The 26,850-nt window shown below is 48.0% G+C and overlaps 1 protein-coding gene across 6 annotated transcripts in view; it reads right to left on the reverse strand.

The window, feature by feature from the left end:
• TDRD15 (tudor domain containing 15) overlaps nt 1-26,850 on the reverse strand; it is a 119,120-nt gene that overhangs the window by 20,539 nt on the left and 71,731 nt on the right. Inside the window, exon 1 of one of the 6 annotated variants that reach the window (XM_069973110.1) lies at nt 26,577-26,842. The exons of 3 other annotated variants lie outside the window; for them this stretch is intronic. The gene's annotated coding sequence lies outside the window, so the exon portion shown is untranslated. Of the gene's footprint in view, nt 1-6,989; nt 7,251-14,531; nt 14,812-26,576; nt 26,843-26,850 lie in introns of those variants that run through there. 2 more of the 6 variants (XM_069973108.1, XM_069973109.1) reach the window with 2 other exon arrangements.

Genomic DNA, 26,850 nt, shown 5'->3' on the forward strand with positions numbered 1-26,850 from the left:
ATAAACAAATCAAGTGACCTAGAACTATCCGTGTCCATTGGTCAGTGCCCAGAATCCTCCTAAAGCACAGAAGAACAGGTAGAACACAGTTCATTGTCCCGGCTTCATATTGATATAGCGCCAGCGGCTAACAGGGTGATGAAATATTGTCCTAAATAGTCTGTTTTCTGCTGGATTAACTCCAGAGAGTTGTTACTATTAGAATCCCGGGTTTGGATCTGACAATGCAGCCATCTGTATGATTTTATGTAGCGGGTGGACAGTAGGAACATTATACATCTCTGTACTTGTTGTAGAGCAGGTCAGTAGTTTATACTGTAAGACCACTGAAATCCTGGCACCGAGAGACTGCTAGGTGTTCGGCTTTTTATCAATACAGACTTGCTGACCAATATACAAGCACAAGATATGAGTAAACATATAGTAAGTTTGGGTTCATCGACACTTCCGAACACTCAAGATTTGACTCCCGGTGGCTGGAAAAGATGAATGTAGCCCCAGGGCTGTCTGTATCCATGTTTTCCAGGTGGCCCTAGGCTTGCATCCATCTTCTTTAGCCCCGAGAAGTTAAATGCAGAGAGTTTGGGATCAGACGAACCTGAACTTACAGTAAGTTTGCACATTTCTAGACTAGGTTCATATCTAGTTTTTTTTATTCGCTTCAGACGTGTACATCCTTTACCTAAAAAAAAAGTACCTAGACATTCAAAACAACGTATCTGTAGCAAAACACATGTACAAAGTGTGTCCTATGAGTGTACATTTTGCTTATAAGGCACGTTATCTAGAGATGAGCGAACCGGGTTCGGGTAGGAGTTGATCCGAATCCGAACGTTCGGCATTTGATTAGTGGGGGCTGCTAAAGTTGGATAAAGCTCTAAGGTTGTCTGGAAAACATGGATACAGCCAATGACTATATCCATGTTTTCCACATAGCCTTAGGGCTTTATCCAACTTCAGCAGCCACCGCTAATCAAATGCCGAAAGTTCACGTTCGGATCGACTCGAGCATGCTCCAGGTTTACTCATCTCTAATGTTATCCTTTTTTCCTTATTTTTATCAAAGCATGCTAAAAGGGTGGTTGACTTCAAAGTGTCACGGTCGTATTTTATTTTTTATTTTTTGCAGAAATCAATAGTTCTATGGAAAGGGGAGGAGGGAGATTAGTCGTCAGCAGAGAACAAAGGATTTCACAGCGAGACCTGTGTAACAGCCACTATTCAGAGGTCAGTGCTGACTTCAGAGGAGATAGCCCGGTGATGTAGCTGTAAATTAACTCTTTGTTGTCCTGTTTTGATGCCTCATCTCCCTCCACCCCTCCCTTCTCCAAAGAAAACCATGAAGACGGTGGGTAGAGAGAGCTTCAAACTGCTTTCTCAAAATAAAAATGCATTTTTCGGCTAATAAACCCAATTACAAAGTTTCTTAAAATCACCTGTAATATTGATTTCTGCTAAAAAAAATTTAAACGACAGTGACACTTTAAAGATGGAGAATGTCTATTAACACCGCTGTCTATGAATGGCCTATGCAATAGATACATAAAAAAAAAAGTAGGTGTATGGTAGAAGACTTTAAATACACTTTTAAAGGTCCCTATAACACAGAACGATAATCGACCGAATCGGCCCTATCCAGCCGATTATTGCTCCGTGTAATAAACATAACAATCAGCCGATGAAAACGATCATCGGTTGATCATTTATATAGGTTTGGACCTATAACTGTTGGGCGCCAACCGCGCATCGCTACGTGTAATAGCAGTGCGTGGCCGGCAGCTGACGATTTCCAAACTATATACATTACCTATCCATGCTGCAGGGCTCCTCTTGGCCTTTGTATTTCCCCCGATCCTGCGCGCTCAGCCGGTTTGTTAGTTGAGACAGGCCGCTCTGAAGCTGCAGCGCGCGGGACCCGGTGAGAAGCAGAGTGCAAGAGAAGCCCTGCAGCATGGATAGGTAATGTATACAGTTTAAGCAAGGGCTGCAAGGACATCAGTAACGATGTCCATGCAGCCCTTGTTGAATGATTATCGGGCCATGTAATAGGCCAGGTAATCTAGCACCGATCTAGCAGATCAGCACTCGTTTACAGTTGTTATCGGGCCTCCATCGGCCCGTGTAATAGGAACTTAACTTTCCACTGGATACGTTGATGTATGCTGCTGCTGTAGGGCAAAAAAACAGGAGACGTGAACCTAACATAACAAGCACATAGACTGTCAACAGGTAATGGACTAGGATGTCCTGTATGTGCCAAGGAGAACTTACAGCACTGACAACCCCTTTGACAATTCATAGACTGCAGCAATGTTCATAGACTGTCAAGGGGTTAAATATCATTACTAATTCATAGACTAAAGATCATTATTGCCCACAGTATAAAGCCGCATCAGCATTCATTAAGAGTTAAATATATCTCCAGGAAGGTGAAGCCTGGCTTTCAAGCAAGTGTCCCGTCGTGAACGTTACATGTATGTCAACAAGAACGTTGTGTAAAATAGTCTGTAGTTACCAGTGTTGGACTGGGGTACCTGGGGCCCACCAGAGGAAATTATCCTTGGGGCCCACCAGTGAACAACCAGTCAGACCTACAACAGGCTGACCTCTGCTCTGCTCACAATCCCGCCAGCCTTACTGTCTCAATGTGATGTCTTGCGTGCCTCTGCTCTACTCTCAAAGAACTGACAAGTCAATTCTTTGAGCAGAGGCACACGAGACATCACATTAAGACAGTAAGGCTGGCGGGATTCCGAGGGGAATCTGCGGTGCGGACCCCAGCTAAATTTTCCAAAGATTAAGAATACATAATCTAACATTATATTTTGCTTGCAGGTACTATGGGACAGCAAAGAGTAGTAAAAGTGCGATGGTTGGATTATGGGATAGATAGATATATAGATAGGAGAGATAGATAGATAGATAGATAGATAGATAGATAGATAGATAGATAGATAGATAGACAGACAATCTATATCCAGCCGCACCTCCTAGAAACACGGGTGCCAGGGAATGTCCAGACCACGAACTCAATAGATTCCAGTTCAAAAGATATATCCCGGCACTCCAAAGATCAAGTTAGTGTCTTTTATTGAAAAACTTCATTAGTGCACAGCACAGCAAATAGCATCATAACCTATTTGCTGTGCTGTGCACTAATGAAGTTTTTCAATAAAAGACACTAACTTGATCTTTGGAGTGCCGGGATATATCTTTTGAACTAGATAGATAGATAGACAGATAGATAGGAGATAGACAGATAGATAGGAGATAGATAATAGATAGGAGATAGATAATAGATAGGAGATAGATAATAGATAGGAGATAGATAATAGATAGGAGATAGATAATAGATAGGAGATAGATAATAGATAGGAGATAGATAGATAGATAGATAGATAGATAGATAGATAGATAGGAGATAGATAGATAGATAAAGATAGTCCAACTGTATATTAGGGGCACCACCAACAAACGATAAGTCCCATGTGCCAGCAGGAACGTACTTGACCGGAGTACCACTCAGCTATTTCACAAATTTCCCGCAGCACAACTCGTGTTGAAAAAGTTGTTTATTTCATAGCAAAGTGAAAAAAAGCATACGTGCAGCACAGCAAAAAAATAGTGACGTATGATGCGACGTTTCGGTGACCTCAGTCAACCTTTTCAATGCTTGAAAAGGGTGACGGAGGTCACCGAAACTGCTCCTTTACCCCGTAAGCAGGCACTTGAAGGGCTGAGGCCCCTCTCCATCTGACAGATGAAATCAGAGACCCAGGGGGTTTGATCTGGGCTGGGGCAGGGGCCTTAATCCTGCAAGTGCCTGCTTACAGGGTAAGGGAGCAGTGGATAGAAGTGTCGGGTCCTGTGTGAGAGGGGGAGGGCATACGCAGCATGTACCGCTGTAGCAAAGTCTGGACCAGGGGGCCCTGGCACATACTGTCATCTGACTGGGTGAGAATCTAACTTATAACTCAAGGGCCCAGTCAGATGACAGCATGCCCCTTCAGTTCTGCAGGGGCGGCACACTGACTCTGACTGTTCCCTGCTACAGGGCGGGACAGTCAGATTCAGTGTGACTGTGTAAGTCAGCAAGTGCTGGGCTGGGGGCCCACCAGAGGATCCTCCGGTGGCCCAGTCAGACACTGATGGCAGTTATAGTTTGGCAACAGCTGAAAAGTCACTGACTGGGAAAGAAGGATTTAGGAAAACTGTTTATTTAATCCAGTGTTCTCCAACAAGTGACTCACTCTCCAGTTGCTGCAAAACTACAACTTCCATCATGCACTACTGGAAGGACATGATGAGAGTCGTATTTTGGCAACAGCTGAAGAGCCAGTGGTTAGGAAACAATGATTTAGGAGGACAGTGGCCCAATTTATCTAGGGGTGCAGTGACGGGGGGCATTGTCACAGTTCATAAGTGCAAAGGTTTTTTTGCACCAAGAGACGGGCTAACTACAGACTGAAGGACAAGGTGCAGCTCACCTACAGATGGGGGGCACAAAGAGGGTCCTGTTACTGTTTGGGAGCTCTATGCCACCATGTATTGGGCTGTAAAAATCTGCAACATATCCTCCATGTCTGAACTCACCCTACATCATTCTGAGAGGCCATAAAAGCCTATTTCACATCTGACATTGTATAGTGGGTGACATGGCTAAGGCTAGGTTCACAATGCGTTTTATCCTATACGTTTAACGTATACATTTTATGGAAAAATCGGATGCAACTACCGATGCAATTGTGTGCCATCCGGTTGGAACCGGTTGGATCCGGTTTTTCCATTTACTTGTAAACAACAACAACAACTTGAAACAACAACCTGACAACGTGCCCGGGCATGCTCATGACATCACTACGACAAGCAGTGACATCACGTAAGTAACATAATTGGTGATGTCATCCAAGGGCCCTATAAGAGAAGGTGCAGAGCCCCAGAATCTCTGTTCTTAGGGACTCACTAGCGATCACACTGTTGGTATTACCTTGCTTTCTGCCTGTGTATACTGATAGTCATTTCTAGTGTTTTCGATTTTCGTCAATCCATGGAGAGAGAGGAGAGGATTGACAGGGAGCTTGCCATTTTTGGCAACCTCCTGTGCTATCTGGTTCCAATCCTAGTGGGCTGTCTTTCCACCAGACAGCCACTCAGCATGATTGAACCCTTCATCAACCCGCTGAGCTGGGGCAATTCCATCAGCGACCCGCTCAGCTGGGACAATATCACCTTGGGCCTGGGGCCAAACAGCACCATCACAGACCAGACCAGCTGTAAGATTACCCCCATCCTGCAGAGGCCCAATTATACCACCAGAAACCTGCAGCGTCCAAACACCACCATTGAAGACCTGCCCGACTGTGACCTGATATCCATCACCAGTCATGTCCAGAGCGCAGCAACCGCCTTTACTGACCTGCTTAGCTGGCTGACTGCTGTTAGCGATGTGCTCAGCTGGACATCCACTACCAGTCGCCTGCTAAGCTGGACTTTCAGTGATAGCGCCCTGCTGACCTGGATCACAGCTGCTGTAGAGAGAGTGAGTGTGATCACCACCACCTGTGATTACATAAACTGGATCTGCAGCACCAGAGACCTGATCGCCTGGACCACCACCCTCACCCGCAGCAGCTTCCTGGACATCTGGGCGACCACAGCCACCTGGATCACCAACACCACCACCGGTGAGCTGACAACGTTTATTTTCACCGTCACCACCAGCGATCTGCAGGCCGCACTGAGCAGCATAAGTGAGAAGCTGGTGTGGATTGCCACAACCCTCCAGCTTCTCACTTGGCTGACCAGTCGCTGCAACAGGTGCGCTTGGCTGCTAACTGCGGGTGAGGCGTTGTCCTGGATGAACACTACCAGCAGGATGCTGATCGGCGCCCTACAGGGCATCAGACTTATCGTGCGATGTCTGTCCAATACCGAGGAGCTGAGGAAATGCCTGGCCATCATATCCGAAGAAGTGCTGAGCGGCTTCCCCGCCACCACCACCACAGCACGCTCCGAGGGACATCCCTACCGCCGACAGCGAATCATTTGAAATGATGGGACAATATCACCAGGGGCCTGCAGTTCCATCAGAGAGCAGCCAAGCTGGAAGATTACCACCAACCTGCAGAGGCCCAATTCCACCACCACCAACCTGCAGCGTAGCAACTCCAGCACCATCAAAATGCAGAGCCCAAACAACACCATTGGAGACCTGCCCAACTGGAATATGACCACCTGTGACCTCATTTCCATCAGCAGCCATCTCCAGAGTGCAGCAACCACCTTCACTGACCTGCTTAGCTGGACATCCACCGCCAGCCGCCTGCTGAGCTGAACTTTCACTAATAGTGACCTGCTGACCTGGATCACAGCTGCTGTAGAGCCAGTGAGTGTGATCACCACCGCCTGTGATTTCATCACCTGGATCTGCAGCACAAGAGATCTGATCATCTGGACCACCACCCTCACCAGCTTCCTGGAGATCTGGATGACCACAGCCACCTGGATCACCACTACTACTGCCGGTGAGCGGATCACGTGGATTTCCACCATCAGCACCAGCGATCTGCAAGCAATCACAGCGAGTGCGACATTGTTCTGGACTACAACCACCAGCAGGATGCTGATCGGCTTCCTACAGAGCATCAGACTGATCCTGCGATGCTTCACCAGTACCGAGGAGCTGAGGAAATGCCTGGCCATCATCTCCAAGAAAGTGCTCAGCGGCTTCCCCACCGCCACCACCACAGCACGCTCCGAGGGACATCCCTACAGCCGACAGCGAATAATTTAATAACTTAAATAAAGGTTTTTCTTGTTGCCAAAAATGTGTACTTTTTTATGTCACTATACATTGTAGTAAGGTGTGCAAGGGTGTAAGTGTGTAATAATGATAATGTGGGGCACTAAAAACACCATACACCACCTCTCTTACACTGTACCTGTCAGCTCTGCCCCCCCCCCAAAGATGGCCGCTCTGCCGTACTCACCGTTATTGTGTGAGGTGAGGAGGAAAGGGGAACTACAACCATGGTGGACGGCACACAGGAGCGCCCCCTGCTGGTCACTCTCCTTCTCCAGCTCTTCCCTCTGCCACTGGCTGTAGGAGTATACGCTGCCCAAACAAAAACACCCGGTGGGGTCTCAGTAGATTTATCCTTGTTTCCAGATAGTAACCAATCACAGCTCAGCTTTCACATATTATTTGCCTTGGGTAAAGTGAAAGAGGAGCTCTGATTGGTTGCTATGGGCTACTAAGGGAAATGTATTGTGCTGCTGTAGCAAGAGCCCCAAAGCAACCAATCACAGCTAAGCTTCATTTCTCACATTGCTCTGGGAACATGAAAGCTGAGCTGTGATTGGTTGCTATGGGCAACAAAGAGACTCTTACCATTAGAAAGCTTAACAAATAACCCCCATTCTTAGTAAAAAGTTGTGTTCACATTTGCTGTTTTTAATGCATTTTTGCAATTTTCTGGCTATTTTGCTGCAAATTGCGCAACTTCTTCAAAATAGCAGCATTTTTGCCTTGATTTTGGTGAAATTGGCAGAAAATAGCACAATGTTATTGCAAATTGCAGGAAAATTGTGGCAAAAATGCATCAAAAACACAAGATAAAGGAGATGTTACACATAGCAGCACCGACCTGCAGCTGCCTCATATGTTCTGTGGCTGCAGATGGCAGCAAGTGACAAGTTCAGGTGCCGCCCCTGATTAGTGGCCAATCACCCCTCATATGTGGCGCTGTATTATAAATTGGGGGTGGTGGGGGGGCGCTGCTTAATGCTCATATGTGGCGCCATATTATATATGTAGGGAGGTCGCCCATCTATGCTCATATGCGGCACTGTATTACAAATGTATGTGTGTGTAGGGGGGGACACCTATCAACCCTCATATATGGCGCTTTACTAGGGCTTGTATGCATTGTACATGTGTGTGTGTTAGGAGGCTCTGATCAATGCTCAAATGTGACGCTTTATTATAAGTGAGTGTATGTGTGTGGGGGGAGCCTATTAACGTTCATACGTGGCGCCACATTACAAACAAAGGGTGGTGCCTATCACATATGTGGCGCTATATTGTAAGTGTGTGTGTATAAAATGCTTTCCCCATACATTGTACAGGATAGGGACACTTTAGGGTCTACCCTGTTCCTATAATACCTAGAGACCGCAGAGCAGCAACCACTCCTCCTGATCTTTTGCAGCCATGCACTTTTAAGGCCGGGTTTACACAGCGTATGACACCGGCCATGTCACAGAACGGCCGGTGTCAGTGAACTTTAGCCCGGGCCGCTAGTGCAGTACTGGTCAGACGAACTTAATTTATATTGAATTGGGATGCATCCGTGTGTGTGCCCACATCCCCATTCACCATTGCACACAATGGAATAGTGTGGCCGGAGCTGCACTCTCCATTGTGTGAACTGACATGTCAGTTTTCATTGCGGCCCCTTGCAATCCGGGCTGGAGTGTATACTATGGGCCCTATTCCTCGGGCCTGATCAACAGTGTAAACGAGCGCCTATTCCACCGCCCGATGATCGTTTAGCGAAGGCTGCAGGGTTATCGTTACCGATGTCCCTGCAGCCCTATGCAGCATACATTACCTAGTAGGGCTTCTCCTCCGCTCAGTCTTCCTCCCCGGGTCCCACTCAGCCAATCACTGGCCCTGCTAGGTAATGTAAGGTGCTTCTCAAATCGTCGGTCGCCCGCCGTGCACCGCTATTCCACGAAGCGATGCACTGTGGGTGACCGATGATTTTAGGTTTGGGCCTAAATAAATAATCAGCCAATGACACGATCATCGGCTGATCATTTTCTCTATTCCACCAAGCGATAATCGGCTGAATCGGGCCGATTTGGCTGATTATCGCTCCGTGGAATAGGCCCCTATGTGTATACACTCTGGCGGGATTCCATTGTCGGCAGCACAATGTAAATTATCAATTAATCACGGCCGTTGTTGCAAATTGCTTAATTAATTTTTCATTTACGCTGTGTGAACTTATGCTGCGTTTACACAAAGTGATACTTCGCCCAATCGATTGTTTAATGATTTTGAATTGTTTGCTGTGTTTACACGGAACGATTATCGTTCAAATGCGATCGTTATTGCGAAAATTCGAACGATAATCGTTCCGTATAAACACAGCATTAGCTTAAAGGGGAAGGTGTCATCAGAAAAGAAGGTGAGGGAGCAGCAATCAACGCTCAGATATGGCGCTATATTATAAATGGGGGGGGGGGGGGCACATCCTTTAATATTTGAGACCCATGGAAAGCATGCAGCACTGTTTGTATAGTGATGACAGTCCCATCTCATCATAAATTATTAGGCTCTGTAAACTATATTTATGATTTTATAACTTCTTGTGTAAACAGGTGATGTGTGTCCAATAACAATGTTGTTAAATGGCTGCACAAACTATACAGGGATCGTTTGGGAGTCCCTGCCGCTCAATAAGTTGTGCTGTCTTAGGCCCCCTTCACACGTCTGGAAAAACCATCCGGATTTCCGGACCCATACACTTTAATTAGTCACGGACACCCTTCTGGATTTTCCCGGAAGGTTGTCCGTTCCGGAAAATAGATCCAGAAAAAAATAGGACATGTCCTATTTTTATCTGGAATTCCGGCCCACACGCCCCCATAGAAGTCTATGGGAGCGCCGGAATCACGGGCACTTTCCTGATGTATATCAGGAAAGTGCCCGTGATTCCGGATAGGTGAGAGCCCGCCGGCCCCCGCAACTACGGCCCCCCCGCCCGGACATCAGCACAGGCAGCCCCCCCCCCCCTCACCAGAAAGCAGCCGCCTGATGCCCCCCCCGGACAGCAAAGCAGCCGCCCGATCCGCACAAACCATGAAGGTTTTTCCTGATGGTAAAAACGGATTACTGTCAGGAAATCCTGATACTTTCCTGATGACATTTGAGGTCTCCTGACAGTAAAAACTGACACGGACGTGTGAATGGGGCCTTAGGGCATTGCAAAGAGCGCTGATCTCACTTATCGTCACTCATTTGTGGCCACAGATGGCCGAAGATTATGAAAGTTACCAAACGGATACGGCAGGACATTCCTAATCTTGGGGTGCTGTCCCAGAACACACACTGTGTCCCACAATACCCACCACCTCCGCTGCTGCCCTGTGTTAATGTTGCTTCATCCTATGCTGTGCCTGTGTCATCTGCGGCGGGTCCCAGCTGTCAGTGATAGGGATGGCTGCCACACAGAAGGGACGCAGAGGGAAGGGCTGGCACAGAGAAGGGAGGGCTGCCCTTCAGAAGGGACACAGAGAGGGGAGGACTGACAAAGACAGGAGAGAGCTGGCATAGAGGGGGGAGGGCTGGCACAGTGAGGGTTTACAGACAGGGAAGGACTGACACAGAGGTGAGGGCTGGCACAGAGGGAAGGGATGGCACTGAGAAGGGGTACAGAAAGGGGAGGGCTGACACAGAGAGGGGAGGGCTGACACAGAGAGGGGAGGGCTGACACAGAGAGGGGAGGGCTGACACAGAGAGGGGAGGGCTGACACAGAGAGGGGAGGGCTGACACAGAGAGGGGAGGGCTGACACAGAGAGGGGAGGGCTGACACAGAGAGGGGAGGGCTGTCACAGAGAGGGGAGGGCTGTCACAGAGAGGGGAGGACTGACAAAGACAGGAGAGAGCTGGCATAGAGGGGGGAGGGCTGGCACAGTGAGGGTTTACAGACAAGGAAGGACTGACACAGAGGTGAGGGCTGGCACAGAGGGAAGGGATGGCACTGAGAAGGGGTACAGAAAGGAGAGGACTGACAGAGGGGAGGACTGACACAGAGAGGGGAGGACTAGCACAGAGAGGGGCACAGAAAGGGGAGGACTGACACAGAGAGGGGAGGACTGACACAGAGAGGGGAGGACTGTCACAGAGAGGGGAGGACTGTCACAGAGAGGGGAGGACTGTCACAGAGAGGGGAGGACTGTCACAGAGAGGGGAGGACTGTCACAGAGAGGGGAGGACTGTCACAGAGAGGGGAGGACTGTCACAGAGAGGGGAGGACTGTCACAGAGAGGGGAGGACTAGCACAGAGAGGAGAGGACTAGCACAGAGAGGAGAGGACTGTCACAGAGAGGGGAGGACTGACACAGAGAGGGGAGGACTGACACAGAGAGGGGAGGACTGTCAAAGAGAGGGGAGGACTGACACAGAGAGGAGAGGACTAGCACAGAGAGGGGCACAGAAAGGGGAGGACTGAACACAGAGGGGGCACTGAGAGGGGAGGGCTGGTACACAGAGGGGGCAGAGATGGAAAGGCTGGCACAGAAAGGAGAGGGCTGGCACAGAGAGGGTAGGGCTGGCACAGAGGGAACAAAATGCTGTAATAAAATTTGTGATGTGCTGCCCTATGATTGTGGGAAGTGTTTGGGCAAGTTTGCCGGGTGTCTTGGGACGTGGGTGTGGTTGGGGCATGTCTATGTCCCTCTTTACACTCAGCCAAAGTTGGGAGGTATGAATTATTATGTCTGATAGGACCCTTACCCAATGTTTTCAACTACACAGGGCTTGGAACACATCAATTGGTGTGGGGGCCCACTGTGCTACCCAATCAGTTTGGCTAGGTCGCTTTCCAAGAGTGGCCTTAGTATAAGTAATGGCCTGCCAGCAAGGCAGTGGAGTTAGGTCCAGACTCTGGCAAGCGGCACAAGTTCAGGGTCAGCCATGTGGGTCAAACATAGGGGGTCAGCATATGCAAGGCGAGGTGTCCCACCACGGTGTTGCTAGTATACACACCCTTCGCAAAAGCGAAGTGGTGATGCAGTCGTACCTAAGTTTTGCCACTAGATGTCGCTAGTATGTATATCGTATACCTGTGTATTGCACAGCTGTAGTATTCAAGGGGTTATTGTTCTTTGCGATTTGTGTACCAATGAGAGCTCTTTCCTCTTAAATAAAGACACAACTCCATGGTACAGAATACTTTTTTTTTTTTTTTTTTTTTTTTCCATAGTGAAACCTATAGTTGTGTATTGGAGTGAGGCCCCTTTAAATATTACGATTTATTCCAAACACTTTACACTATTAGACTACTCTGATTGTTCCATCTAAACGATAATAACAATATTATATATTTAATTAGACATACATCACTAAGGGGCCTATTCCACAGGAACGATAATCGGCTCCATTTGGCCCGATGCGGCCGATTATCGCTCGGTGGAGTAGAAAGAACGATCAGCCGATGATTGTGTCATCGGCTAATCGTTCATTTAGGGCCAGACCTAAAATCATCGTTCCCCCACCGCGCATCGCTACGTTGGAATAGCGGTGCGCGGCGGGCGACCGACTGTTTGAGAAGCACAATACATTACCTGTCAGTTCTTCTCCTCCGCTCTGTCTTCCTCCCCGGGTCCCGCAGGCTCTAGCTGCAGAATGGCCTGTCAGCTGACGGAGCGCTCAGCCAATCACAGGCCGGGACCGCTGCGGCCTGTGATTGGCTGAGTGGCCTTTCAGCTGACAGGCCATTCTGCAGCTAGAGTGTGTGGGACCAGGGGAGGAAGACAGAGCGGAGGAGAAGAACTGACAGTTAATGTATGCTGCAAGTTCTGCAAGGACATCAGTAACCATGTCCCTGCAGCCCTCGCTCAACGATCATCGGGCCGTGGAATAGGCCCAGTTAACGAACAGCGATCTAGCAGATCGGCGCTCGTTTACATTGTTGATCGGGCCCTTCTCTGCCCGTGGAATAGGACCCTAATGGTTGTGTGAGAACAATGAGCCGATCTTGGAATACTGAGTGGAAAGAGCATTGTATGGAGCTCCCAGATCTCGGCTTGTCAGTACAGTTACTGCCTGGAAGCCGGACTGTGATGAGCATTTACTGAGAAATTCAGCCAGAGAAAACTCACATGAAAGAGAAAATTACAGCTTCACAAGTCAGAAAACAGCAGCTTCCAGCAGGGCCCACTACTCCCCCCTGTATGACAGAGCGCCTCTTATTATCCTGCAGCATGGGAGGGGGCGCAGCACTGCACATCAAGTAGCTGCAATATAAACACCTTTTATTTCTTGCTATTTGCTAAAGGGTTTTTCTGCTGCGGATCCGCAGCGGATTTGATCTAATTAACTGAACGCGGCATCAAATCTGCACCTGCGTATCTGCTGCGGATCCGGTGTGTGGGAAGGCACCCTAAGGGTGCATTCACACATACAGGATCTGCAGCAGGTTTGATGGCGCAGATTTGAAGTTGCAGATTCAATGCAAAGTAACTCTGGGCCATCAAATCTGCGCCATCAAATCTGCTGCAGATCCTGTACGTTTGAACGCACCCTAAGGGTACAAACACACACACTGTATACGCATCAGATACACAGCAAATACGCAGCAGATCTGATGGTGCAGATTTGATGCTGTGTTCAGTTATTTAGATCTAATCTGCTGCGTATATGCTGCGAATTTGCTGCGTATAGCAGCAGTAAATACACTGCGTATACGGTGTGTGTGTGTTTGTACCCTAAGGGTATGTTCACACTCACCGGATCCGCAGCGTATTTTCTGCTGCGGATCCGCAGCAGATTTCATTTAAATAACTGAACACAGCATCAAATCTGCACCATCAAATCTGCTGCGGATCCTGTAGGTGTGAACGCACCCTAAAGGGATAGTCTCATCTCACCAAATACCAATAGTTATACTTGTAGGATCTGTCAAACTACTGTGTTAGCCATCTGAGCGGTTGCTATGGGGCCTGCCGCATCAGGGGGCTCCATGGCCAACTCCTTTAATACACTGGGCCAGAACTCTGTAGGGGTGACCTTAAGCCTTGGAGAATACCACCTATTGCCATAAGAGATCACGGAATGCCAGATCCAGGAATATGGGCCTCAGGTTTGTACGGTTTGTACATTTAGGAGGAGCTAATCCCTTGTGACTATCCAAGGTGATCAGCGGGGTACTTCAGCCTTAAGTGCAACTTAACCAACACGCTGGGGCAGTGTCGGACTGGGGTACCTGGGGCCCACCAGAGGAAATTTTCCTTGGGGCCCACCAGTGAACAACCAGTCAGACCTAGAACAGGCTGACCTCTGCTCTGCCTAGAATCCCGCCAGCCTTACTGTCTCAATGTGATGTCTTGCGTGCCTCTGCTCTACGCTCAAAGAACTGACATGTCAATTCTTTGAGCAGAGGCACGCGAGACATCACATTAAGACAGTAAGGCTGGCGGGATTCCGAGCGGAATCTGCGGCGCGGACCCCAGCTACGTTTTCCAAGGATTAAGAATACATAATCTCACATTATACTTTGATTGCAGGTACTATGGGACAGCAAAGAGTAGAAAAAGTGCTGTGACTAGATAGATGGATGGATAGACAGACAGGAGACAGACAGGAGACAGACAGACAGATAGATAGACAGATTAAGATAGATAGATAGATAGATAGATAGATAGATAGATAGATAGATAGATAGATAGATAGAACAAAAGTGGAGCTAGAGATATCAATACAGACAGACATATGTAATACAGACAGCACAAGTAATCTTACTCAGATACCAGCAGGGGCACAGGTAGGCATGGATGGATGGAGGGAGACAGAGGATCCTGGAGGCTGCAGGGAGAGATGGGGAGGAGGGAGGATGCACACAGGCCGTGCAGAGGTCACAAGTCAGCACACAGCAGGGAAGCATAGCCTGTCAGATAATAATACTGCAGAATTATCTAGTCTCCCTTCTCCACCCACACTGGCACACAGGCCTGTCAGATAATAATACTGCAGCTGCCTCACACACACAGTCTACACAGCACAAAGTTTAGCAGGCCGTGTGGGCAGCTGCAGTATTATCTAGTCTCCCTTCTCCACCCACACTGGCACACAGGCCTGACAGTGACAGGAGGAGAAGGATCCCCTCCCCTTTCACTCACTCACCACATGACACTTCTATCCACTGCTCCTTTACCCTGTAAGCAGGCACTTGCAGGGCTGAGGCCCCTCTCCATCGGACAGGTAAAATCAGAGACCCGGGGGGTTTGATCTGGGCTGGGGGAGGGGACTTAATCCTGCAAGTGTCTGCTTACAGGGTAAGGGAGCAGTGGATAGAAGTGTCAGGTCCTGTGTGAGAGGGGGAGGGCATACGCTGCATGTACCGCTGTAGCAAAGTCTGGACCAGGGGGCCCTGGCACATACTGTCATCTGACTGGGTGAAAATCTAACTTATAACCCAAGGGCCCAGTCAGATGACAGCATGCCCCTTCAGTTCTGCAGGGGCGGCACACTGACTCTGACTGTACCCTGCTACAGGGCGGGACAGTCAGATTCAGTGTGACTGTGTGAGTCAGCAAGTGCTGGGCTGGGGGCCCACCAGAGGATCCTCCGGTGGCCCAGTCCGACACTGGTAGTTACCCATCTTTATCTTGCACTGTGGCCATCAGGAACTTCCCATCTAAAATGTAAATCTAGGGGTAGACCACACACCCATTGAACAACAACAGCTCTACATCACATGGAGTCATGGAGTACTGCCCCCTGTTGATGGGAACGAAGTGGACTCAATCTTTTCATATCATATTTTATTATTTACTTATTTATTTATCATAAGTTATTTTACGTTACGTGTACTGTCCATAATTGCAGATGACTTGCTACAGAATGGACTTTGTAACTTTCAACATGATTATACATAATGATGGCAGAAGCTTTGAAAGTTTAAATCTGCATGCTGCCATACCGAAACAGACATATGGCTGTGTCAGTACAGATCTAAACTGTTTAAAGGGGTAGTGCGGCGCTAAACAATTATTCACTAAATAACACACATTACCAAGTTATACAACTTTGTAATGTATGTTATGTTAGTGAATCGCCCCCTTCCCAGTGTTTCCCCCCCACCCACATTAGACCCAGAAGTGTAGTGTTCTATACATACCTGCCTCTAGACGACCCCCGTCCGCCATCTTGTGCCAATGTCGTCATCGACGGACGGACAGCCGAACCACTACGACCGTCCCTAGTGCCGGCCGCCCTCTGCCGCATCATCAGCTACTTAGCCGCGATTGGCTGAGCAGCTGATGACGCGGCAGAGGGCGGCCGGCACTAGGGACGGTCGGAGTGGTCGTTCGTCCGTCCGAAGATGACATCTGGTGTGGGTGGGGGGAAACACGGGGAAGGGGGGCGATTCACTAACATAACATACATTACAAAGTTGTATAACTTTGTAATGTGTGTTATTTAGTGAATAATTGTTTAGCGCCACACTACCCCTTTAAGAGCAAAATACCGGGAGTTCTGAATTCAGATCTGTAGCACATAGTGCATGCATGGACCATAATTGCACAACGTGTGAACGACCCTTTATTCTCATCATATACCAGTCAACCACTGCTAAGAACTGCTTCAAGTGTCAAGGCAGGTCACCAACCCATCTTTGAACATCTTATCATCTGAAAGCTGCCCCAAAGGAGAAGGGTAAGGGGGAATGAACCATGTTCAGCGGGTGACATTATGAAGCTTCCTAAACACCCACTTAGCCCAGTATTCAGAAAAAAGTACAGATAATTGGCCAAGTAAATAGACCCCTATATCCGAGGGACCAAGAAACCAAGAAAAGGAGCAAGAAAGTAAAAACTCTACTAGAAGCAGGATACCAGACGCTACAAAGTGATAGAAAATGTCTATTTTTGCCTGGCCACTATGGGGCAGCAAAGAGTACAGACTGTACCTTAAAGTGACTCTGTACCAACAATCTGTCCCCCCCAAACCACTTGTACCTTCAGATAGCTGCTTTTAATCCAAGATCTGTCCTGGGGTCCGTTCGGCAGGTGATGCTGTTATTGTCCTAAAAAACAACTTATAATCCTGCAGCGTTGTGTCTAACGGCCGGGGCTTACATTTGTATATGCATTAGGCTAGCACCACCTCTTTGTCCTTCCTCCCCACCCTCCTCATCATTTTCTGCTGTTTGAGCTTTGCACAGATGTATTAACGATCCAGCCCATGTTCATTATACACACAGGTGGGGAAAAGGAAGCAATCTGCCTGGAGCATTCCTAATGATGAGGAGGGTGGGGAGGAAGGACAGAGAGGGTGTGCCAGCCTAATGCATATACAAATGTAAGCCCCGGCCGTTAGACACAGTGCTGCAGGACCCAGTTGTTTAGTTAAAAGTTGTTTTTTATGACAAAAACTGCATCCCCTGCCGAACAGACCCCAGGACAGATCTTGGATTAAAAGCAGCTATCTGAAGGTACAAGTAGTTTGGGGGGTCAGATTGTTGGTACAGAGTCGCTTTAAGGCGACTGTACCCACAATCTTTCCCCCCAAACCACTTGTACTGTTGAATAGCTGCTTTAAATTGCAGATCTGACTTGGGATCCATTTGGCAGGTGATGCAGTTATTGTGCTAAAAAACAACTTTTAAACTTGCAGCCCCGTGTCAAATTGGTGTGGCCTAGAGTACCCATGCCCTCCTTATTGTTAGGAATGCCCCTGGAACATTTTCTCCTATTCATCACCTGTGTGAACACTGCACATGAGCTGTATAGTTAAGGCACCTGTTCAGTGTTCAGACATGTGATGAATAGGAAAAATGGTGAAGAGGATGGGGAGAAGGGACGGATGGGCACCGCAATCCTAGGGCATAGACACTCTAGGCCATAGCAGTTTGACACAGGGCATCAAGTTTAAAAGTTGTTATTTAGGACAATAACCATCACCTGCCACCCCAGGACAGATCTAACCAAAGCTAAGCAAAGGTCCAAGCAGTTTTGGGAGGGCAGATTGTGAGTAAAGAGTCACTTTAAATGTATGTCCAATTATCCACAAATCTATTCTATAGCAGCCACTTTGATAACTGTACATCAACTGATGACATTTGCAACAGATTATATATTTTGGCAAAACTGGTAAAATGAATACTACAGTATGTACAGTACAGTAATGCAGTAAGATCCTAGGTTCCCTGTGGTGAAGGGTGCAGGTAGCCAAGAATGAACCATGTAAAGCATATAAAGGAATGCATCAGAAAGATCAGACAATTTATTAGTCCGCCAGATAGTGGGTTAAGTGCGCAGGGACTACATTCTTGCAGAGTAATAACAATTCGCTGAATGTTGCAATCGACATTCAAAAGCTGCCCAATGTTACAGCAAAATCTGCAATACATTGGACATCGGTTTCCATCGCTCAAAACACGCACCTGCCCCCCTCTGCCCAGAGATGGTGAGAGGGAGAAAATGCAGGACCAGAAACAGAATAGGTATGACCTAATCTGCTCTCCGGATAACCCCTTTAATGCTACCTGAACCACAATTCATCAGGGTGATCCATGGCAGCATCCCCCACCCTCCAGCCTTGATTCAAAGATCTATCAATCATGCCTGATGTGGCAGGCAGAAGCAACCAAGGACCATCCAAACAAGTTGTGGGAATGATCACAGGTCCCCTTTAAACACTCACGCTACTAATTTTCCCTTACAAAAACACACTGTAGAGTATCCACAGCGTAGCCAATCTGTGTGAAATTAGCCAGTAGCTTTGGCACTGTACTAGATAAATCATCTATTTACAGACCAACTAATTTATGCCTCTTTATTAACTGTAAAATGGTGGGGAAAAGGTGAATGCACACTTAAAGTGTCACTGTCGTTTATTTTTATTTATATTTTTTGCAGAAATCAATAGTACAGGCAATTTTAGGAAACTTTGTAATTGGGTTTATTAGCAAAAAATTTTTTTTTTTTACATGAGAAAGCAGTTTGAAGCTCTCCCCCCTGTCTTCATGGTTTTCTTAAGGAGAGGGGAGGGGTGGAGGGAGATGAGGCACCAAAACAGGACAACAAAGAGTTAATTTAAAGCTACATCACTGGGCTATCTCCTCTAAAGTCAGCACTGACCTCTTTAACCTCTAAATACCGGCATTCACACAGGTCCCGCTGTTTAATTTTGTTCTCTGCTGCCAACTAATCTCCCCCCTCCCCTCTCCATAGGTTACACAGGGTCCGACTGATGTAAAAGAGTTGAGATTTCCTGATAATGAGCAGTGAATGAGAGAGAGGAGGGGGGGGGGGGCCTGGGGAAAGTCTTTTTGAATGCAGATAATGGCATATTTGTATAATAAACCCAATTACAAAGTTTCTTAAAATCACCTGGACTATTGATTTCTGCAAAAAAAAACAAAACAGTGACCCTTTAACCTCTTAAGGACCCATGACGTACCGGCACGTCATGGATCACTGTCACTTAAGGACCCATGACGTACCGGTACGTCATCCCTTTAAACGGGCGCCGCGGCCGGCCGGGTCCCGATCGGGGGAGATAGCCTGCTATAATACATAGCAGGCCATCTCTCCCTGTCGGCATGGAGGGTTGTTAACCCCCCCCATGCCGACGATCGCCGCTATTGGCTGATAAGCCCATAGCGGCGATCGGAACCTTTCCGGGCCATCGGTGGCCCGATGACCCGGAAAAAAATGGCGGTCGGTGCTGTCCGAGGACGGCACCGACCGCCATTACTGTAAAAAGTAATGGTGGTCACGGTACCACCGTCCCGATCGCCGTGAACGGCCGGCCAGCCGGCCGGCCGTTCACGGCGATCAAAGTCCCCACAAGTAATAAATACCTGCTCCGGACCCCTCAGCTAGGTAGCTGAGGGGTCCGGAGCAGGTATTTGTACATTACTCACCTGTCCCGGGGTCCTGATCGGCGTCTTCCGGGTTCCCGGCGTCCTCTTCATCTTCGGCTTCTTCCGTGAGTCCCGATCGTCTCTTTCCGGCTCCAGCGTCGTCTATTTTCGTATTTTTCCGGCTCCAGCGTCGTCTATTTTCGGATCTTGCGCTCTGCTGCCCCCTAGCGGCTGATAAGTGTAATACACGTATCAGCCACTACAGGGATGTTCAGAATGTAGTAAAAAAAAAATTTTTTTTCCCAATTTTTTTTTTTTCTATTTTCCGCACCCTATCGCCGCTGAGTGTTGATCAGCATCGCACGAAAGTGCGCTGCTAATCAGCAACTCCTCCTTTTTGGCGTAGGGTGGTTTTTTTTTATATCCTACTGCCACGGTCTGCTGATAAGTGCCGAACATAAGTGCGGCATTCATCAGCAACACCATTTTTGGCGTAGTTTTTTTTTGTATACTTACTGTAAAAAACACGTAAAAAAACACTACATTACACCACACTACATTGAATAAAGTTTTACACTACACCACTACATACCCCATATACCAATCCCCATATAAAGATGGCCCCCCAGGGTGTTTTCGGTATCGGACGCATACATTATTATTGCCTCCGACACCGAAACAGCCAGTGAGGATGAATGGGGGGATCCTTCTTTCCTCCATTCATCCTCATCCTCCTCATCATCCAGTGACGTGTCTGGGAGTAGCGTAGCGTACGCTGCCCCCCAGACACGTCTTTTCCGCCAGTACCGTCCCAATAAGAGATGACGGTATGGCGTGAAATTCTACAAACTCTGTGAGAGTACCTCAGGGTACACTTACAGATTTAGGGTACGTGCACACTGCGAAATGGCGAAGGATAACCCTTCGTGCATTCCGCAGCTGGCACCCGCCGGCGGACTGATGCAGGGGCGCGTCTCCGCCCGTGTCATAGACTCTATCCTATGCACGGGCGGATTCCATCATCAGTCATTCCATCAACATGTTGGACGCAGAGCGGAATCCGCCCGTGCATAGAATGGAGTCTATGACACGGACGGAGACGCGCGCCCGCATCAGTCCGCCGGTGGGTGCCAACTGCGGAATGCACAAAGGGTTATCCTTCGCGATTCCGCAGTGTGCACGTACCCTTAGAGTGTATGAAGGAAGGGACACCCGAATCCAGCCCCCAGATGCCCCCCCCCCCCCCCCATCCTCGGAGTTAGTGGGGAGATCGTCCGGGAACTGATCTTCCCACTGCTGGATAAAGGTCACCACCTGTACGGGGATAACTTTTATACCAGCACCCCCCTCTTCCAGTCCCTCGCTGCCCTGTAGCTTGCGGCACGATCCGAACATATCAGAAGTAGTAATAGCGCCCTAATATTTAGCAGCCATGGAGCGGACCCAGCGCTTCTGGATATGAGGGACCCCGTATCGCACCAGGACAACATTTTCCAGGTGACGTCCCCCACACTGGAGAAAGGGAGACCCCAGAAGAAGTGCAGAGTGTGGTGTAACAGGGGGATCAGGAAGGACACCATTTTCCAGTGTGACACCTGTCCTGATCCCCCCGGCCTCTGCATACTGGATCGCTCCAAGGCGCACCACACGTCACTGGGGTTCTACATTATCTAAATTCTGTCCCTTATTCCTATTTCAGGGGTCACGTTGATCCAGGGATTATTCTGATCGCCATTATGGAGTCGGGAAGGAATTTTTCCCCTGTGATGAGGCTACTGTCATCTGCCTTACGAGGGGTTTTTGCCTTTCTCTGGATCAACACAGATTGAGTTTGATGGACACCTGTCCTTTCCAACCTTATAAACTAATAATTGGCCTAATACCCCCAAATAAATCAGAATTGTCCCTTTTCCCCAGCTAAATAGGTATGGCCGCCATTCCCATTAGAGGATGCCATGATGCAATTACAAAGCCTCTGTGCGGCCAGGACAGTAGAAACCCCCCACAAGTGACCCCATTCTGGAAACTACACCCCATAAGGAATCTAACAAGTGGGGCAGCGGGTATATGGCCCCCTGGTGACGGCCACATTTGGGACGTGAAAATGAAAAAAATGGTATTTTTTTTTTTCACGGCACATGTTCTACACATGTGCCCATCACTAGTGGGGTCCATATGCTCACTGCACCCCTTGTTAGATTCCTTATGGGGTGTAGTTTCCAGAATTGGGTCACTTGTCGGGGGTTTCTACTGTTCTGGCAGCACAGGAGCTTTGTAATTGCGACATGGCCTCCATCCCCCATTCCAGCCTCTAAATGGCGCTCTGTCCTTTTGGTGACTTGCCCTGTGCCCATATGGCAAATTATGTCCACATGTGGGGTATTTTCGTACTCAGGGGAAACTACCCTACACGTTTTGTGTTCATTTTCTTTTTTAACCCCTTGTGGAAATGGAAAAAAATCAAGGCTAGACCAACATTTAGTGTAATTTTTTTTTAATTTTTACTCTAAATCATTGATCTTGTCTTGATTTTTTCATTTTCACAAGGGGTTAAAAGATAAAAAAAACCACAATGTGTAGAGCAATTTCCCCTGAGTACGGAAATACCCCACATGTGGACATAAAGCGCCATGCGGGTGCAGGGTAAGCCTCCAAAGGGAAGAAGCGCCATTTGGTTTTTGAAGGCTGGATTTGGATGGAATGGATTTCGAGGGGCCATGTTGCATTCAAAAGGCCTCTGTGTTGCCAAGACAGTTAAACCCCCCACAAGTGACCCTATTATGGAAACTACACCCCTCAAGGAATGTAACAAGGGGTGTAGTCAGCATATGGACCCCACTGGTGACGGGCACAAATGTGGAACAATGTGGCGTGAAAATGAAATATTAAATTTTTTACACTATAATGTTGGTCTAGCCTTGAATTTATCATTTTCACAAGGGGTTAAAAGAGAAAAAAAAAACACAAAATGTGTAGAGCAATTTCCCCCGAGTCCGGAAATACCCCACATCTGGACATAAAGCGCCATGTGGGCGCAGGGCAAGCCTCCGAAGGGAAGGAGCGCCATTTGGATTTTAGAGGTTGGATTTGGCTAGAATGGATGATGAACGCCATGTCGCATTTACAGAGCCCTCGTGCTGCCAAAACACTGGAAACCCCCCACAAGTGACCCCATTCTGGAAACTACACCCCTCAAGGAATCTAACAAGGGGTGCAGTGAGGATATGGACCCCTGGATGACGGGCACATTTGTGCCATGAAAGTGAAAAAATGAAAATTTTCACTTTCACGTCACATTTTTCCACATTTGTGCCCGTCACCAGTGGGGTCCATATGCTCACTGCACCCCTTGTTAGATTCCTTGAGGGGTGTAGTTTCCAGAATGGGGTCACTTGTGGGGGGTTTCCAGTGTCTTGGCAGCACAAGGGCTCTGTAAATGCGACATGGCCCTTGAAATCCATTCCAGTGAAATCCAGCTTCCAAAAGCCAATTGGCGCTCCTTCCCTTTGGAGGCTCGTCCTGCGCCCGCTTGGCACTTTATGTCCACATGTGGGGTATTTCCGTACTCGGGAGAAACTGCGCTACATGTTTTGTGTTTTTTTTTTCCTTTTATCCCTTTGTGAAAATGAAAAATTGAAGGCTAGAACAACATTTTAGTGTAAAAAATACTTTAGTCTTTTTTCAAGCCATATTGTTTGGAAAATCTGTGAAGCACCTGTGGGGTCCAGATGCTCACCGCACCCCTTGTTACATTCCTTGAGGGGTGTAGTTTTCTAAATGGTGTCCCTTTAGGGGTGTTTTTTAGGTTTTGGCACCCCACAGCCTCTGCCAACCTGAAGTGGTACAGTCAAAAATGACCAAAAATAACGGAGCCATTGAAATTCACTAGGCGCTCCCTTATATCTGAGGCTTGTGGTTGCGTCAAATAGCGCAATAGGGCCACATATGGGGTATTTCTATAAACTGCAGAAACGGGGCAATCAATATTGGGGTGCATTTCTCTGGTAATAGGTTTATAATTATGAAAAATATTGGATTACAATAAAATCTCTGCACAGAAAATTAAAATTTTCAAATTTCTTACACACTTAGCTTTTATTTCTGTGACTCCCCTAAAGGGTTAAAAAACTTTCTGGATGTGCTTTTGCAGAGTTTAGGGGGCGCAGTTTCTGAAATGGGGTGCTTTGTGGGGCTTTCTAACACACAGTCCCCTCAAATACACTTTAAACCTGAACAGTTCCCTAAAAATATCTGATTTTGAAATTTTACTGAAAATTTGGAAATTTGCTGCTAATGTTTTAAGCTTCCTATTGTCTAAAAATAATGAAATATAGTTTAATAAATGCCGCCAACATAAAGTAGACATGTTGCTAATGCTATTTAATATATAATTTATGTGGTATAACCATTTTCTGTATAAGCAGAAAAGGTTTAAAGTTGGAAAAATGCATTTTTTCACAATTTTTCACGCTATTTTGAGTTTTTTCATAAAGATTCGTTATAAGTATCGACTCCAATTTACAAGAAATGTGAAGTACAATATGTCACGAGAAAACAATCTCAGAATCAGCCGGATAGGTAAAAGCATCCCGAAGTTATTAATGAATAAAGTGACACTGGTCAAATTCATAAAATTTGCTCCGGTCCTTAAGGCCATTTCAGGCCCGGTCCTTAAGGGGTTAAAAGGTACATTCACACGTACCGGATCCGCAGATTTCTCGATGCGTATTCGCAGCGAGATCCCTGCCCAGTAAACTCTATGGGCAGACAAACTCGCAGCAGGATGCATATCCCACTGCGAGTTTGTCAGCAGCCACTCCTGTTAACCCCCCACCGCCGGAGCCTATACTTCGCCCGGTCCCCACTCCAGCTTGCTTCGGGGGTTCTCGGCACGCCCCGCTCGGCCAATCAGTGCACTGGGGGGGTTGAAGGGACGGGCTGCTAACAAACTCGCAGCGGGATGTGCATCCTGCTGCAAGTTTGTCTGCCTATAGAGTTTACTGGGCAGGGATCCGCAGCGGATCCGGCTGCGAATACGCAGCGAGAAATCCGCTGCGGATCCGGTACGTGTGAACGTACCCTAAAGGAAATGTTGTATTTTGGGTTCGAAAAGCACAATACATTTGTATTGCACATCCCGCCGCTGATGACTCCGAGTACCTGATGCGAGAACCCAAACGCCATGCGACAATACCCGGAGTCATTAGCAAGAGCCACATCCCATTGTTTGGAAAGCACTTAATGTCTGTAAGGCGGCTCTGGTAATTTACTGCACACGGTGAAGGGCCTGACATTCAGGAGAATTACCCTGCAAAGGAAAACCTCCACAACAACATTTCTATTTATTGTTAAATATCAATGAATCATGAGCGCTCCGGCACCTGCTTTAGTTAAAATAGTCAATGAGTAATTGCTGTGTCACAATGGAAAGGTTCCGGCATACATCCTCAGCCTGCACCGCTGTACATTAGTGACCTGGATAAAAATGTATATAAATCTAAAAAAGCGGCCTCAAACCACAAACCAAAACAGTAAAGATACAAATGGAGTCTGCTCCGGCTCTCTTCAGGTACAGTAAATATAACAGCTCCTATTTATCACATTCACAACCGTAGACAGTAAGAGACTTGTCAGACTCTCTTAGAGTTTACCGTCAACTGTGTGGCGCTTAATCAAAATAGCAAGAAACAGCTAAGGAACTCTACGAATGGGGGTGGCAGAGATTTATAAAACCATAAGCATTAAAATAAAAAATACATTAGACATGTCACATGGACATACTAAAAGTTTTGATTAGTCAGAATGTCACCGTGGTCTGGAAGCTCCATAATAAGGGGCCTATTCCACTGGAACGATTATCGCTCGGTGGAATAGAGAAAACGATCAGCCGATGATCGTGTCATCAGCTGATCGTTTATTTAGGGCCAGACCTAAAATCATCGGTCCTCCACCGCGCATTGCTATGGTGGAATAACGCTGTGTGGTGGGTGACCGACGATTTGAGAAGCACCATACATTACCTGGCAGGGCTCCTCCTCCGCTCCGTCTTCCTCCCCAGGTCCCGCGGCGCAGCATCAATTTCAGTGCGGCCTGTCTGAGCTGTCAGACCGCTCAGCCAATCACAGGCCAGGAATAGGCCCAGTAAACGCCCAGTAGGCGCTCGTTTACATCTGGCCCTGCTCAGCCTGTGGAATAGGAGCCTAAGTCTATGGGGCTGCCTGGATGGAGATGATTGACCGAGGGGAAAAAAGGACTTAAAGTGACTGTACAACTAGGCCCAGGCTGCAGCACTGGAGGCGGGCCGACCAACCCCAGTGGGAGGAAACCCCAGCCCCTCCATGATAGGGTTCCATTGATTCTAATGGATTCATGTCATGGAGGGGCTGGGGTTTCTTCCCACTGGGGGTGAGTTGGCCCGCCTCCAGTGCTGCAGCCTGGGCCTGGTGGTACAGTCACTTTAAAGGGAACCTGTCACTCCCCCGTGCCGTGGTGAAGGCCGCCCGACGCCCTGCTAGAGCCCCGGATATTTACCCCATCTTGCCAAGTCTCGCTCCCGGAGATATCGGGAAGGCCGATGCGCGCCGCAGAGATGACGGCTCCATTCATTCTCAATGGGCATCGGACTCATCTATGCAGTGCGATCACCGGGCTTCCGATAAGGATATCTCCGTCCCCGGATTGGCTCCAGGAGCGGGACTTGGCAAGATGGGGTAAGTATCCGGGGCTCTAGCGGGGGTCGGGCGGCCTTCACCCCCGACACGGAGGGTGACAGGTTCCCTTTAAATCCCCTGGGCGCATGACAGGCAGCGGCTGGGAAGTAGTCATCTGGCGTCTCCCCGCCCGTGTCTGGTCACCGCTTTCTCCGAGGGATGATTGACAGGCTGAGAGGCCAGTAACAGACCTCTCTCCCTCTCTGCCGATCATTCATCCCCCCGAGCGCGCTGACAGGCAGAGAGCGGTGACTGGACACGTACCGCGGCTGCTGTAGCAGTTTAGGGAACCATAACAGCCCAATCTTAGATGAGGGAAGGAGATGTACGGCCCTCCAGGCTGGGCAGCTTACATCTGTATGAGGGGACAGAAGAATAAGAGCTGCTGCTGGATTCTCAGGCACCAAACACACTGACAAACTGCAGGGAAGAAGACAAAGGGGTCTGAATGAGAAAACGCCTGCTGCCCATAGCAACCAATCACAGCACGGCTTACATGTCACATAAAAGCGAAAGCAGCTCTGTGATTGGTTACTTT

Source organism: Dendropsophus ebraccatus, chromosome 6, assembly GCF_027789765.1.
Source record: "Dendropsophus ebraccatus isolate aDenEbr1 chromosome 6, aDenEbr1.pat, whole genome shotgun sequence".
NCBI classification, from domain to species: Eukaryota; Metazoa; Chordata; class Amphibia; order Anura; family Hylidae; genus Dendropsophus; species Dendropsophus ebraccatus.